This window comes from Schistocerca nitens, chromosome 5 (genome assembly GCF_023898315.1).
Source record: "Schistocerca nitens isolate TAMUIC-IGC-003100 chromosome 5, iqSchNite1.1, whole genome shotgun sequence".
NCBI lineage: Eukaryota > Metazoa > Arthropoda > Insecta > Orthoptera > Acrididae > Schistocerca > Schistocerca nitens.
Window position 1 is genome coordinate 460841124 of NC_064618.1, and position 17130 is coordinate 460858253.

The 17130-nt window shown below is 42.2% G+C and overlaps 1 protein-coding gene and 1 pseudogene across 1 annotated transcript in view; both read left to right on the forward strand.

The window, feature by feature from the left end:
- The window catches only part of LOC126260529 (tolloid-like protein 1), a 256314-nt gene that overhangs the window by 1574 nt on the left and 237610 nt on the right, over nt 1-17130 (forward strand). The window lies entirely within an intron of this gene.
- On the forward strand, nt 266-383 carry LOC126261117 (5S ribosomal RNA; annotated as a pseudogene).

Here is a 17130-nt window from a genome sequence, read left to right on the forward strand (position 1 = left end):
AATTGCAAAAACAAACATATTTTCAAAAAAACAAATATATGTGCAAATTATTTAAATTAAAAAAAATTCTTAATTTCTGAACATAAAAATAACAAGAATAAAAACATGCTCTTATCACAACACAAAAAGGCCAATATGTTCTGGGCAGAGTTACTATTGTAAAAAAAGAGAACTAGCTTTTCGACTTATTAGGCAGCTTCAAAATCATATAAATCAAAACACCTTTTTATTCGCCCTTTTTTACTTGTTAGTACCCACCTAATGTGGCAACGGCCTTGCCGCAGTGGGTACACCGGTTCCCGTGAGATCACCGAAGTTAAGCGCTGTCGGGCGTGGTCGGCACTTGTATGGGTGACCATTCGGGCCTCCATGCGCTGTTGCCATTTTTCGGGGTGCTCTGAGCCTCGTGATGCCAATTGAGGAGCTACTCGACCGAATAGTAGCGGCTTCGGTCAAGAATACCATCATAACGACCAGGAGAGTGGTGTGCTGACCCCACGCCCCTCTTATCTGCATCCTCCGCTGAGGATGACACGGCGGTCGGATGGTCCCGGTAGGCCACTCGTGGCCTGACGACGGAGTGATTAGTATCCATCTAATGTAATGTAATGCGTTATGTCAGATAAAATACGAGGGGCGTTCAGAAAGTAAGCTCCGATCGGTCGCGAAATGGAAACGACTATGAAAATCCGATAAAGCTTTGCACAGATGTGTTGGGTAGTGTCTCTAGTATAACCCCAGTTAGCATCACGTCGCTCTTCTCATTTCTGAGCTCGCAGTGAGTGCGTAAAGATGTCTAGAAAATAGTGTCTGCCGCCAAGTACGAGGGCCTGGTGAGAAATTACGCCTGAAGCTATGCAGCTAACATTACATAACTGTCGTGCTGTTTCTTCTTCAAGACAATTCTCAGCCGCATTCTGCAGGGGCAATGAAGATGCTCCTGCATCGTTTTCAAATGGAAATGTGAGATTACCCACAATACAGTCCGCAACTGTCTCCCCCTGAGTTTCATCTCTGGTCACATGAACCGCTGTCTTTGAAGACAACATTTTGACACAGACAACGAGGTGTAGGCCAGCGTGGAGAATTGGCGGAAAGCACTGCGGCTGCCTTCTATGATGAGGCTATTGAAAAGTTGGTACAACGCTATGACAAAAGTCTAAGTCAGAACGGCGACTACGTAGAGAAGTAGCTGAAAGGTGTAGCTAATTGTTACAAGTAAAACATTTCTGATGTTCACTGTGGTTTCAATTTGGCAATCAATCGGAGCTTACTTTCTGAACAGGCCTCGTAACATGATACATGAAGTCACGTTGTATAACATGACACATGTCATCCAACATGACATTCCTCATGTCGTGCAACATCACACAACGTGTCATTAAAGTTTAGGATGCGTACATCCGCAAAAAAAAATGGTTCAAGTGGCTCTAACCACCATGGGACTTAACATCTGAGGTCATCAGTCCCCTAGACTTAGAACTACTTAAACCTAACTTACCTAAGGACATCACAAACATCCATTACCGAGGCAGGATTCGAAGCTGCGACCGTAGCAGCAGCGCGGTTCCGGATGGAAGCGCCTAAAGCAGCTCGGCCACAGCGGCCGAAGTTCATCCACACTTGGGAATACTTGCTATTATGTATGCACCCCCACTCTCGAATTCTTCCTATTGTAGACGCATCCCACTCTCCAGAAGCACCATACGTGCAACAGGGTTAGATTTGTGGGAGAAGTAAACCTCTAGGCGAAAAAATCAGCCCACTCCCCCGCCACTCACAAATCAAAATTGTTTTAGCGTCCCCCGAGGAACAAACCCAACTCCATAAAGTTTACGCCCCAGAAAAAGAGTTTTAGTTGTTACATGTACGCCCTTCAGCCATATGATATTGCATGTTATTTACTAAGGCTGGCGAATCTTCTGGTTTTTGGGCACAGGATCAGGGACTTCAGCCTATAAATTACAAGATGCAGCAGTATAACATGCCAGTACCCTGCAGATAAAAGAGCACACTTGGCTGGGGAAATAGCATTAAAGCGTAAAAAAGCGCGAATATTCAAGATCTTTTGATTTCAATTCCTTGAAGCTGCCAGATAGGTTAAAAAGCTATTTCCGTTCTTTTACATCCATAACTCTACCTTGGACATAATGACCTTTTTCTTGTGCTATGTCAGAAGCATTTATCGTTCTGGTTCTCATCTTTTACGATGCCATAATTTTGACATTAGAGTGACGTAATTTGGAAATCGATGTAGATTTTTGTTGATTGGGGCAAATACTGATCTGGTATGGGTTTTTTATTGTCTTTCGAACTATGTTGCTTATATCGTGGCAACGGATAACGCTTTCGCAAAACAACTGGACGATTATTAATGTATTTGTCTACCTTATTACAAACTTTGAACCAATTCGCCCAAATTTGAAACATAGAAGTGGCAGATGTAAAAAAAAAAAAAAGAAAATTCACAAAAAAACGTGCTTTTTGCACGTAGAATCCGAATGAAGCTAGATTTATCGAGCGAGTTTCAATTTTATCCTAAGAATTAATTTTTTATTTGTTTGACTTACTTTCAACCGTTTCCGCACATCCAATTAACGTAAGAAAGAATTTCACGTGTTATATTTAGCTCGACTTTAAACCGTCGTATCTCGACAACGGGTGAAGGTTATTTGACACGCTCTGACTACATTCATTTGTGTACCTTTTTCCAATGTTTCAACCGATTCTTACAAGTTTAAAGTATAGAAATGTCGCGCTTCAGAAACCTCCCAGAAAAAATTGTTTTTTGCACGTAAAATCCAAACGAAGCAAGATTTTTTCAAATCGTTTTGACTTACACCTAAGACCGAAACACCGGTGGATCAAATTGGAACCATCAGTCGTGCTCCAGTCCGGAGTTATTGAAGGGTGACCGTTTTTGCACGTAAAATCCAAACAGTGCACATACAGATGGTGCCATTAGCTGAGCATTATTTCAGCTCAATTAAAATTTTTTGCAAAAGGAATCATTGGAATCATTGGATTCGCACAATTTTCTTGAGCGCCAGCTCCGGTTCGTCTTTAAAAAAAACTTTGCTTTATGTACTATAACATAGCGACAGAAAGACAGATGTTGGAATGACTGTACAAATTACCAAACCGGGCAAAACCAAAAAGTTTTTATCCAATGTTCCTAGCTCAAGTAGGAACCGAGGAACAAGACCTCCTCAAACTGCGATTCAGAACGCGGCCTATTCAGACATATTTGTTACAGCTGTTCTGTGCTGTAACGTAAGTTAAATTTTTCTTTAGAAAAAAACAAGCGAAACCTAACACACCTCTTCATCGTTGAAGATCACCTACTCCTTATGTCTTACATTATTTGTGGGGAATTCCAATCTCGTTCCTGCTCTACTGGTTTTTCCCTCTAGTGTCGCCCCTAGTACCACAGACATTATTGCTTGACTTCTTGAGATACGCCATACAATCATATCCCTTCTTTCAATTAGTGTTTAACGCATATTCCTTTCATTACCGATCTGCGGAGTTCGTCCTCATTTCTTATCTGTCTACCTAATTGTCGACACATTCTAGAGCACATCATCTGAAACGCTTTGGTGCTCTTCTTTTCTGTCTTTGCTCCAGTCCATAATACTGTTTCATACAATGCTGTGCTCCAGACGTACTTTCTCAAAACTTCCTTTGTCAAACTCAGACTTGTGTTTCATATTTGCAAGCATCCGTCAGCGAGTAATGCCCTCTTTGTCTGTGCTACTATCTTTCTTGTGTCCTTCTTGCTTTGTCCGTCATTTGTTAACAGCGCTTCCAAGTTAGCAGAATTCCTCCTGTTCATGTACCACATGTCCTCAGTTTCGCTGTCTAGTTCATCGTCAATCCCTTTATCCCATTTTTGCTACTCCTCATTACTCGTATTTCTTAGGTTTGCTCTCAGTACATATTCAGTGTTCAGTAGTGTGTTTATTCCATTCAGCATGCCCGTCAAGTCTTCCTTGTTCATAGAGAACGCCAATGACATCAGCGAATCTTATCGTTGATGCCCTTTCACCCTGAATACTAATCCCAGATCTGACCGTTGCTGTTGAAAGCTTCATGGCTTACCTACTCATGTTGAAAGGCTTGGGAGAAATACTGCATCCTTGCAACCGGAGCACTTCTCTCCTGCTCTTCCATTCTTACTGTACCAGCTCGGTCCCTGTATGTATAGTACGTCCCTCCCCGCCTTCACACTTGCCAGCGCTAAGAACCTACGGCCCGACAACTTCTCTGACGTAGTGATAATAAATTATACACACAAATCTTCCTCGCGAATCACTCTATCTATTGGTATCAAAATCCCTAATGCAGGTCATGAGATTAGCCTGAAGATACAGACAGAGACTGTGGCAGAAGAATTTAACCAAAAATACGTACAGATTTTTACAAACAAATTCCTAGTTACAACTCTTTGTGTTTCGAATAATTACGTTAGTTCAAACAATTATGTTACTTACAATTAATAAAATGCTCCGGGCTACTATGCCGTGGTCGAATGGATTTCACATTAAAACCCAGCGTTTCGTCCCTATCTGCGGGTAACATTTTCAAAGAGGATCGTAGCTTCTTTGAATGACCGACTCACAACCTGGCTCGCTAGTGACTGCAGCAGAATTCCGCTTCCGCTTGGTTTCGCGAAGTATCGTGCTGTACATGTTTTGAATATCCGGGCGCTATTGGCCGTTGTCCACTGCCGTCATCTGCTGTTGTAATCACCCCATGCCTCTGATCACTATGGGACTTAACATCTGAGGTCATCAGTCCCCTAGAACTTAGAACTACTTAAACCTAACTAACCTAAGGACATCACACACATCCATGCCCGAGGCAGGATTCGAACCTGCGACCGTAGCGGTCGCGCGGTTCCAGACTGAAGCGCCTAGAACCGCTCGCCCACTACGGCCGGCAGTCACCCCATGGGGGAAGACTGGTACACATCTTCCCCAGCACCGGAATCCAAATGTCATTCAATTTCACGCCCACCTCGTTCCTAATGAAATTCCTGGTGTGTTTTTACAATCCCTATGGCCTCTCTGTACAGCCTTTCATGGTACCCGCTTGCGGCTGCCAGTACTTGAGCCCTATAAAAATGAATGCATTGGTCTCTTGGCTGCAAAGCATGTTCCGCAACAACTGATCTGTCCACAATCCCCTCTTCTGCAATTGCCCTCTAGTCTTTTTTTTTTTTTTTTTTTGCTTTTCTTTTTGTGGTATCCACTTACACCTACCCACAAGTACACGGAACCCTACGAATTCCATAAACCCTACGGGGAGATACAGGATCACCTAAAATCGGGCAGAGATGCTCGCCAACCGCTGGAAAAAGCAGGAATTTCATTCTGTAGCAAAAGACCCGTCACGATACGCTTACGTTTCTCAGTCCTCCGTGTTGCTGGAACTTGGCACAAGTGAATATTAAATGAAGAGTGGAAGCGGAAAACGTTCCAAGTGCCAGATCTCACATTTGCCAACAGAATCGGAAAGCAATGTATCTCTTTTTGTACATAACTTATTTGCATCCAAAAAATTGAGAAGGCATTCTGATACCACAGAATTGCGCTTTCCATTTCATCACTGTAAAAAATAATGAGATAAACTAGAAAATAAATAATTTATCAAGAACGTTCTAGCCATACAGAAAGCTGACTGGTTCTTAGCGTCAACAAGAAAGTTTTTGTTTCAACTGCCATTAATACAGAGGCACTGCGTTTTATTTGTATTTGTATTTTATTGTCCTTGTACAACTGTACAAGGACAGAAACACAGCAGAAATATTTTAACTAGTAGAATTGTAATCAACAAAAAAACTTTCCCGTTTCTCTTACCTTTTTTTACAAGAGAATAACAAAGTTAAATTTATAAATAAATCTGTCAGTATAATTTCTGTTTCTTACAAAACTCTATTCTTAACATCAGCTCCTGCAAAGTTTACTGTACAGCTCCCACTGCCGTTGAGGCATAAATGGCAAATAATCAGCTCGGTAGCTCTTCCTGTTTTGCTGCTGATAAACATGGCTGGCATTTCAGATGAAGTACAGCATGGCATACGATTTCCATGGTCTTTCCTTTTCTGGATACACTGACTTTTTCCATTCTTCTGTTTTGGAATAAGAAATTTTTATAGCTATTTCAGAAGGATTAATGTGAGACACTATGATCATATTGCAGTTGGAGATTTTACACTCCTGCACTAACAACAATAATTCAGCAAGCTCTTTTATTACAAGTCAGTTGTACGCATTGGAATGATATTTGGAACTTCTGAGGGAAGTACTGCTTGGCACAAAGATCACGCGCCCTCTCTTAATCAAAGTTTGAAACATTTTCTTCGTGATCTGTCACTTGCGACAAGTCTATGCGCATTCAGTAGGGTTCCGTGGACACAACTGAAAACGCTTTAAAAAAATGGCGCTTAAAACATTTTCCATTTCCACTTTGCAGGTGATTAATATCCCCAACATCTAAATTATTGCAATCACAAGGGCCCGGATTTCTGAGCTGTAAAGCGAAACAAATAACAAGGGAAGCTGCCGTGATCTAATTTCACTCGAGTGATTGCAGGGATAGCTGTACGGTGTATTGACATGTTAAGAAACAAAGGCACGTCTGACATCAATCAAATGTTGTTCGACATCTTTGCGCTTCTTTGACACGCTGTAATTTCCACCGTACCGTATTCCGTGTCATGGCTACCGCTGAACGGCAGCTAGAAATGCAGTTGTCCTCTTCCACTGCTGTAAAAATATTTTTGTGTTAACGAAATTTGAGCATTTTTCACGAAATTTTCTTTTCATTTCTCATGATTACTCAGGTCGCAGCTGCTGTCGCTCGGATTTGAATTAAGTATTCGTTAAGAAGCTATGTTTTTTTATGTGACGCGGTAACACTTTAGCTTCTTTATCGAATACTTTACATTGTCATTGTTTTTCGTGCTTATTATGAAATCTCTCCATTAGTCAAGAACAAGCCCTTGACTCACAAACGTTATGTTGAATATGTGCAAAATTAATTATTTCCTCTGCGTCGATTTCAGCATCCATTTTCCCCAAAAAGCATGTTTCACCCACTAAAGAAAGCAAGTAGTGAAATGTTCGTCCCTAATACTTGCTATCGTCAGATCATGCAATTTTCATCTAATTTTGCTTCATGGTTTTGTTTCGTTGAAATTGCGAGAAGTCACTTATACCCCATGTATAGTAGGAAATGAACATCTCATTATTGTAAAAATAGAATTATTTTTTAAGCAAAAATCATTATAAATGGTCCATATGTTTCTTAGAGTGTGAATCAGACACTTTTATGTTCGACAACATCCAGCCAAACGTTACAGCGCCAAAAACAACAGTTTGGCTGAATTGAGACACACTAAGACTCAACCAAGGACTGAAATAATAGTAAGCCTTGGGATCACTGCGGCATTCTATCAAGATTCAATAGCTTTTTTCCTGTCCGTCCCCGATAGCTGAGTGCAAAGCCGGCACGGGAGCTCAGCGTCTTCGGTCAGAGGGTTAGCTGCCTTCTGCAATAAAAAAACTGAGTGAATGGAACAATGAGGAACTTAAACGAATGTCACAGGACGTCTGCCCCGAACAAATGGAACAAACTATAAAGAAAAAACTGAGATAAAAGAAGTGGTCAGCGCGACAGAATGTCAATCCTAAGGTCCCGGGTTCGATTCCCGACTGGGTCGGAGATTTTCTTCGCTCAGGGACTGGGTGTTGTGTTGTCCTAATCATCATCATTTCATCCCCATCGACGCCCAAGTGGCCGAAGTCGCATCAAATCGAAAGACTTGCACCCGGTGAACGGTCTACCCGATGGGAGGCCCCCAAGTCACACGTTTTATTTACCTTTTTTACGTCTTTGGAAATTTGTACAATTAATTTTATAGTAAAAAAAGTATTATAAAAGTCTTCTTACGGTAAATTACCAAAAATTTTCTCTAAAATTATTAACACTGTATTTTTTTATAGTTTAAGCACTGCAGTCTTTCTCATATGAGTTACACACTATATTTATTTTATAAAATGTCTTTCTTATATTGTGCTTTGTCAAACATCCATATACATTCAGTAATCATCTACGGATTACCATATCCACTATTTTTATACGAGCGTTGTTTTTCTCTGCTTAGAACAATAAAGTGCCCGACACTTTTGTATTTTCACAGACATTATTAACTTTGCCAAATATTAAATATAATTACAAACAACACACAAAATCATATAATAGTGCCCAAAATTGTCAAGTACGTAAGAATACCAAAATCCGTAAACACGAACTGTAAATCGAATAATTCACATGAATCTAATGTTAGAGCAATTCAGGATATCCATCTCTACATTAAGACAGGACTTCACAGCTACATCGCAGTAGTACCGTAGTGTGTTGCTCGACAATTGCACAGCTTTCTCCTTCCGCCACAGTGAAGTCTCCTACTGCCTCACGTGGACCACTATGGACAGACACAATAGTTCTGTGTACGGCGATCGGTCTTCCAAATGCAAGGCACGGTGACCCGCGGTCACCAACGGCGACTGCTGTATTTCGGCCACTTGCCGTAGCGTATGAATACCTCCACGCACTGCAGCAGCGTATCGAAAAGCCGGCGATATCCAGCACAGCAGACACCGTAGCATCGGGAACTAACTATTTCCGACAATTCTCGTCTGACATTGTCAGTTTGTCAGGAAAGTCAGATTTGGGGAATGGTTCTGTACTTTTGTCGTAAGTAGTTCTAGATGTTGATAGCCGGGTGGAGACTTGAACACCTGTCGTCCAGAATGTGAGTCCAGTGTCTTATCATTCTGGGTCCACATATAGAGCATTTATTAAGAGCTCATCGTGTATGAATCTACCGTCACTCTCATCATCTACTGCTGGACAGACGTCTCCCGATTTTCTCGGCTGTACGCATCTCCCTGTACTGCTTTCGTAGGTTTTACAGTTTTATCTGTCCACCTTCAGCAAGATCACTTATACCCTTTTTCCAGTGCCTTAGCATCAATCAAATAATGTTGTTAACACATCTATTCATTCATCTGGCTACAAATCCCACCCACTGTCATTTCATTTTCATTATAGTCACAACTAGGTCTTCTGCGTTACTCTGTTAGGCAATCCTTTTGTTTGATTTCTTGCTTCTCCTACTAATTTCCAAAATGCATTTATTTAATGATTTTTTAATTAAAAGTCCTTGTTCCACTGCTATTACTCCGATGTGGTAAAATAAACTGATTGCAGACTTTCTGTCTCAGACGCATTTAAGTTTATTTTTGAAAATATTTAGTGGCGCGTGTTAAAAAAAAAAAACTTGCGCCTCAAATTTACTTTTCCTGTCCAAGCACACGTCGTCTTCATTTCCTTCTAAATACAAATACACATCAACTGATTCTATTAATTCATTATTAATTCGTACAATTCTCTTTTCAAAGGGTTGGTAATTCATTATTGTTATTAGTTTTCAAACCTTCCTTCAAACTTGCTGTATTACGCTCTTCCACTGGGTGTTGAAATACCTCTGCGTTACATCAAACAGTACAACGGCACTAGCTAAACGAGGATGGTACTTGTTTTTCTTTTTCCCAGTTTATGGATATGCAGGCTTTCTCTATTTGTTGATAACAGTTTTGAAGATAACAGCATCTCTTAGTGTCTCCACTTTTAGTTGACTCCCCACTATCTTGAAGAAGCTGTTGCAATGATGTGTGTATTCTTCGAATAATAACATAGTTTGTATTCATGTGTTGCTTCTATACGGTTTTAACACAGATTTTATTGAAAATGAGTCAAAATATTTCCCAAATCTTTGGATTACATGTAAAATGGTAATTCATATATGTTGCTTCATTGTATAGTTTCGCCCACGACTTGCAAATAGTTCTGTATACAATATTCGTTTATAAAGCCAGTTTGCTCCTTTCCCTGTTCAAAATCTAATGTTTCATCTATACAGATGATGAATAACTTGTACATTACGAGAACAGGCTGATAAGTCTACAGGTTATTATTTCTTGTCCGTCCTCTTTCTTGTGTCGAACTTTCATTCTATAAATAATCGTGCTGTATATGTGGGTGACCTTACACATCCTGCAAACATTATTTCCTTCGTTAACTGTGTTATTAATTCTAATCTTCAGCAACAAGAAGCTAAACACATTTTCTAATGCTTGCATTATTTTATGTCGGTTGTTAATTGCAGTTCAATCTTAACCTATGAAATTTGGTGTCCGGCTAGTAAAAGTTTGTTTTACTTTACTAAAGTTACTGTTGTTTTGAATTACTTTTCTTAAAAAAATTGCATTGGACGTTATGACTTCCCTTGAAGGTATTGTCGCATAGTTTTGTTTAATTTGGCTAATTCCCTCATGCGCAACTATTGTTTGCTTCAAGCTCTGAAGTTTTGTTAAGAAACTCCAGCCGTTTCCCTTCCTATATTTTATTTTTTTCTTAAAATCTAAAGCAGTATGCCGTCGTCGCAGCTTTGTTTATCTCTAAAGCCGAGTTCTCGAGGTTCAATGATTTTTACGAAATCTTCTTTGTTAATGTTGAACGCAAGTTCTTTATCATGAAAACTGTGAAGTTTCCATAGAGCTGGAATCTTCTTACGCTATTCAAGGAATCGCAGATTTTTTTTTGCTTAATCGTACGTAGCCTGATACTGTCAATCGAGTAGTAATTTTTAGTACATTTCCTTTTTTTTCTCTGAGGTCGACACTTGAAAATTTGACTTCCCTCAGTATTATGTCAGTCATATGGCAAATTTACATCATCGACTTACTTCATTTTAACATTTTCTTCCACGCAAACTGTATAATAACCAATACCTTAACACACAAACACTTTTAATATAAAAAGCACCAATATTTGTGGGAGAATGAGTTGATTATTACACTGAAGCGCCGAAGAAACTGCTATAGGCATGCGTATTATTCAAATACAGAGATATGTAAACATCATAATGCGGCGCTGCGGTCGGTAACGCCTATATAAGACAAGTGTCTGGCGCAGTTGTTAGATCGGTTTCTGCTGCCACTACGGCAGGTTATCAAAATTTAAGTGAGTTTGAACGTGGTGTTATAGATTTTTGGACAACATGGTTGTGGGGATGAAGCAGCGATTAGTATGATTAACCGCATTTATTATTATTCTACCGCCAACCGGTTTCAACCCGACGTAATGGTCATCTTCTGGGCGTTTACACCATTAGTCGACTGCTGGCGGTGTCACTCCTGTCTACATGCCGTTATGTAGACAGACGGCCAATGGTGTAAACGCCCAGAAGATGATTCCTACGTCGGGTTGAAACCGGTTGGAGGTATAATAATAATAAATGCGATTAATACTGTTTTTGAATAATTGGTGGTGTTATAGTCGGCGCACAAGCGATGGGACACAGGATCTCCGAGGTTCCGTTGAAGCAGGGATTTCCCGTTCGACCATTTCACAAGTTTACCTTGAATATCAGGAATCCGGTAAAACATCAAATCTCCGACATCGCTGCGGTCGGAAAACGATCCTGCAAGAACGGGACCAACGAGGACTGAAGAGAATACGTTCAACGTGATCGAAGTGCAACTCTTCCTCAAATTGGTGCATATTTCAATGCTGAACCATCAACAAGTGTCAGCGTGCGAACCATTCAACGAAACCTCATCGATAAGGGCTTTCGGAGCCAAAGGCCAATTCGTGTACACTTGATGACTGCACGACACGAAGCTTTACGCCTCGCCTAGGCCCGTCAACAGCGACATTGGACGGTTGATGACTGGAAAAATGTTGTCTGGTCTGACGAGTCTGGTTTCAAATTACATCGAGCGGATGGACGTGTACGTTAATGGAGACAATCTCATGAATCCATGGACCCTGCATGTCAGTATGGGACTGTTCAAGCTGGTGGAGGCTCTGTAATAGAGTGGAGCGTGTGGAGTTGGATTGATATGGAATCCCTGATACGTCTATATACGACTCTGACTTGTGACACGTACGTAAGCATCCTGTCTGATCACCAGCATTCATTCATGTCCATTGTGCATTCTGATGGGGACTGTAACTAGGTGGCAACGGGAAGGGCATCCGGCCTCCCCTTAAATTAACCATGCCATATCTGTTAATACACATGCCGACGCTGAGAAAAGGCACCGTAATTGAAAATTACGTGTAAGATTTGGGTTTCCTTCGCCCTCTTCATCGGCGCTGTCACTATTCTCTAGTCTTTAAAATTAATCATTCAATATCAGTATGCCATTGCGCTCATCGGATAAAACTGTTTTTTTTTTATGATTTCCTGCTCGCACTACGAAGTAACAACCCAGCACTGGCTTCAGCTAGAGTGTGGCTGTACCAAGATACGCGATCAAGTTACCTCTCCCTACCGACCGCTGCGCACGGCAGTTTTATTGTCGAGTAATAAGAGTGGTCGAGCCTTCATCGTATCTGTATCGAGTTACTTTAAAATATTATTGTCTGAAGCCTGCCTTCATACTATATGAGATCTACATCTACATCTACATTTATACTCCGCAAGCCACCCAACGGTGTGTGGCGGAGGGCACTTTATGTGCCACTGTCGTTACCTCCCTTTTCTGTTCCAGTCGCGTATGGTTCGCGGGAAGAACGACTGTCTGAAAGCCTCCGTGCGCGCTCGAATCTCTCTAATTTTACATTCGTGATCTCCTTGGGAGGTATAAGTAGGGGGAAGCAATATATTCGATACCTCATCCAGAAACGCACCCTCTCGAAACCTAGCGAGCAAGCTACACCGCGATGCAGAGCGCCTCTCTTGCAGAGTCTGCCACTTGAGTTTGCTAAACATCTCCGTAACGCTATCACGGTTACCAAATAACCCTGTGACGAAACGCGCCGCTCTTCTTTGGATCTTCTCTATCTCTTCCGTCAACCCGATCTGGTACGGATTCCACACTGATGAGCAATACTCAAGTATAGGTCGAACGAGTGTTTTGTAAGCCACCTCCTTTGTTGATGGACTACATTTTCTAAGAACTCTCCCAATTAATCTCAACCTGGTACCCGCCTTACCAACAATTAATTTTATATGATCATTCCACTTCAAATCGTTCCGCACGCATACTCCCAGATATTTTACAGAAGTAACTGCTACCAGTGTTTGTTCCGCTATCATGTAACCATACAATAAAGGATCCTTCTTTCTATGTATTTGGAATACATTACATTTGTCTATGTTAAGGGTCAGTTGCTACTCCCTGCACCAAGTGCCTACCCGCTGCAGATCTTCCTGTATTTCGCTACAATTTTCTAATGCTGCAACTTCTCTGTATACTACAGCATCATCCGCGAAAAGCCGCATGGAACTTCCGACACATCTACTAGGTCATTTATATATATATTGTGAAAATCAATGGTCCCATAACAGTCCCCTGTGGCACGCCAGAGGTTACTTTAACGTCTGCAGACGTCTCTCCGTTGAGAACAACATGCTGTGTTCTGTTTGCTAAAAAGTCTTCAATCGAGCCACACAGCTGGTCTGATATTCCGTAGGCTCTTACTTTGTTTATCAGGTGACAGTGCGGAACTGTATCGAACGTCTTCCGGAAGTCAAGGAAAATAGCATCTACCTGGGAGCCTGTATCTAATATTTTCTGGGTCTCATGAAGAAATAAAGCGAGTTGGGTCTCACACGATCGCTGTTTCCGGAATCCATGTTGATTCCTACAGAGTATATTCTGGGTTTCCAAAAACTACATGATACTCGAGCAAAAAACATGTTCTAAAATTCTACAACAGATCGATGCCATAGATATAGGTCTATTGTTTTGCGCATCTGCTCGACGATCCTTCTTGTTTGTGGATATGTAGATATGTTAGATTTCTATAATAACAATATACGCTGTCCAGTTCAAAAATGGTTCAAATGGCTCTGAGCACTATGGGACTCAACTTCTAAGGTCATTAGTCCCCTAGAACTTAGAACTAGTTAAACCTAACTAACCTAAGGACATCACAAACATCCATGCCCGAGGCAGGATTCGAACCTGCGACCGTAGCGGTCTTGCGGTTCCAGACTGCAGCGCCTTTAACCGCACGGCCACTCCGGCCGGCCGCTGTCCAGTCACATTAATGTGACCACCTGTCAAATGCCTGAATAACCAAGTCCTGCAGTGCGGACCGCCAAGAGACCTGCAGGAAGAAAATCAATGATACCGGCAGGAATGTGGAGCCATACCAACCGCAGTGCCGTGGCCATCTGCGCTAGGTTTCTCGGGCGAGGATCATTGGTGCGTACAGCCCGATGGAGGTGGCCCCACAGATTGTCGATAGCTTTTTAATCTGGGGAGTTTGGTGGCCAGGGGAGAAAGGTAAACTCAGCCTGGTGCTCTTCGAACCACGCATCTACACTGCGAGCTGTGTGACACGTTGCGTTCTCCTGTTGGTAGATGCCATTGTGCCGAGGAAAAACAAACTAAGTGTAGGGGTGGACATGGTTCCCAAGATAGCTGCATACTTGTGTTGATACACTATGCCTTCCACAACGTCGAGATCACTCAAGGAATGCCCTCTGGCCTGGACCCTTCCGATGTCTGTTGGAGGGAGTTTGCTTTCAGAAGTTTCGCACCATACATGCCATGTCTCCGATGGAGCATAAAACGTGTGAGTCGCCCTACTAAACCCGCAGGACAGGACAGGTAGTGTAAGTTGTGGAAAGGGGCCAAAATAAGCGGCTGTCAGTTGCACTCGAGCATACAACCTTTTATTTGACCAAACATTAGAAGAGCCAAGAAAAATTTAAAAAAACAACACAGCTTTAGTTTTGGAACGTAAGTAGTGGCTGAATTCGCCGTACAATCTAATGCATTAAGGGCAAGACCACTAATTTAAAAACGGCTGAAAGCCAATAACTTAAAGCTCAACCAAAATCGGAAATTTAAAAGGCGAACCCTTATCTTAAAACAGTTCCTTAATTAGGCTGAAGGCCAAAGAATCTGAACTTTAAGAGCAAACAACTTAAATTCAAAATCAGCTGAAGGCCCAATTTTAAAAATGCCGAAGGTTCTGCGTAAAACATTTCTTAAATTAGGCTGAAGGCCCAAACCATCTGACGCCTTAAGGGCAAAACAGCCTTAACCTAAAAATCGGCTAGATGCCATACAAGTACAAACAACAGGAAGAAACAAGAAAAGGCAGTACACCCAAGGGCGCTCAGAAGTTCCGAGGGTCGGCCTGGAAATCAAACACAAACGCTCGCTTAGGTGAGCAGGCAGGCGGCCCAACCATTATCGACCCGACGACAACCCAACCGCCAGACAGTCAGCGGACCCACCGGCACACAACAGGGAGTTCAATGGAACAACGTAGAAGGTATTGGCGCCCACAACCAGTTATACATTGAGCTGTCAAACTACACACCATGATGGACAGCGACAACACAATGAAAAAAATACACTGCCTTAATTTACGTCAACAGCCAGGGCAGGTAACCGGAACGTTAATGGCCACAAGGCAAAAGATACCGCTGGTGCACTACAATTCAAATAACCAAGTACAGCTAAACTCGACCGGAGGGTGGCTAAAATTCGCCAACTTGAAAACACACGTTGTTGCTTGCGGGAATATCCCAACAGCCGACAACGAACTCCAAACGACACAATGTGAACAGTCGTGACTTGCTGATAGATTAAGTCAAAACTCAACTTTCATGTCCAGGATCGGGGAGCCACGAACCTAGTAGCAATGGGAACAGCACCACACACTCTGACACTGCATAGAGTCCGCCAGGAGGCCCGGCCAAACTACGCGCAGCGGAGATTTCCTTGCTGCTCCACGCCAACCGACCAACTGCCCGCACACAGCCCAGCTGGAAACTATAAGCACCAGGCCAAGGATAGTCCGAGGTGTGGATATCGATACACACCACTGCTGGCACCCACAGAAAGAGAGGATAACAGCATCGCCACAATCACTGTGGGAGACTAAACACAGAATAGCCACCGAGGTTTAATAAAAGCTGGCCACAGATCAACGTGATCATCTGAAAAAGCCATCTGTGGTCACTCAGTGAACGTCCAGTTGCTGTAATGGCGTGTAAATTCCAGCCTGCGTCACCAATCAGCAGCTGTCAGCATGGGTGCACGAACCAGGCCCTTAATGCCAATACCCATACGCAGCAATGTTCGCTGAACGATTGTTGGAGAGTCACCTGGGTGGTCAGTTGCTCTCCGCAGCTGCCGTTCATCCCTCTTATCTATTGCCTGTGATGCACCTCAGTTGCCTCTGGACAGGTGTTAGACAGCGCCATATAGCACCATTTTACTATACACGGCGCACGAGAATAGTTTAAAAATTTGTCATTTCGAAGATGTTTTCACGATGACTCGAAAGCCAATGATCACGTCCCTTTGGACGTCAGATAAATCACTCTGTTTTCGCATTATGACAAGGACAGCAGTATCATCCGCTTCCCACCTACGTGTGGTATATACCTGTCACTGCGATTGTTGCTGTCTGCCATCTATGAGTGGTTGTTGCACGTTCATGCCGAACATAGACCGTGGTAACATTAATGTGACTAGACTGTGTCGTATGGTTTTCAATTTGGCGAAGTCCTATGTCTTTTAATTTTAGACATGACAAAAGGAGAATAATTATAATACATTCGTGGGACCCATCCTAGGATATTGCTTGAGCGTGGGGAAACAAGTACAAAGAAGGGCAACACGAAACGTCACCTATTTCTTTGAGCCATGGGAGAGCGTCACGGAGATGCTGCAATACCTGGAAAGGCAGACGCCTGAAAACAGACGCCATCTATCACGCGAAAGCCTACTTAGAAAGTTTCACGGAACAGCATTACGTGTGGAATCTATGAATATACTATAATCTCATATATATCGCCGCCGGAGGCACCGCAAAGGCGAGATTGGGCCATTTACAACGCACTCAGAGGCATTCTTGTCATGCACCATAAAAGAATGGAAGAAGAAGAGAGTAAAATGAAACTACCACACCACGTTACCACCACTAAATAAAATGAACTGGTTCATAGAGTACATGTATAAACATAAGTGCAGATAAGAATACAAACGAAGTTTGAATACGATGGCCACGTTAATCTTCAGT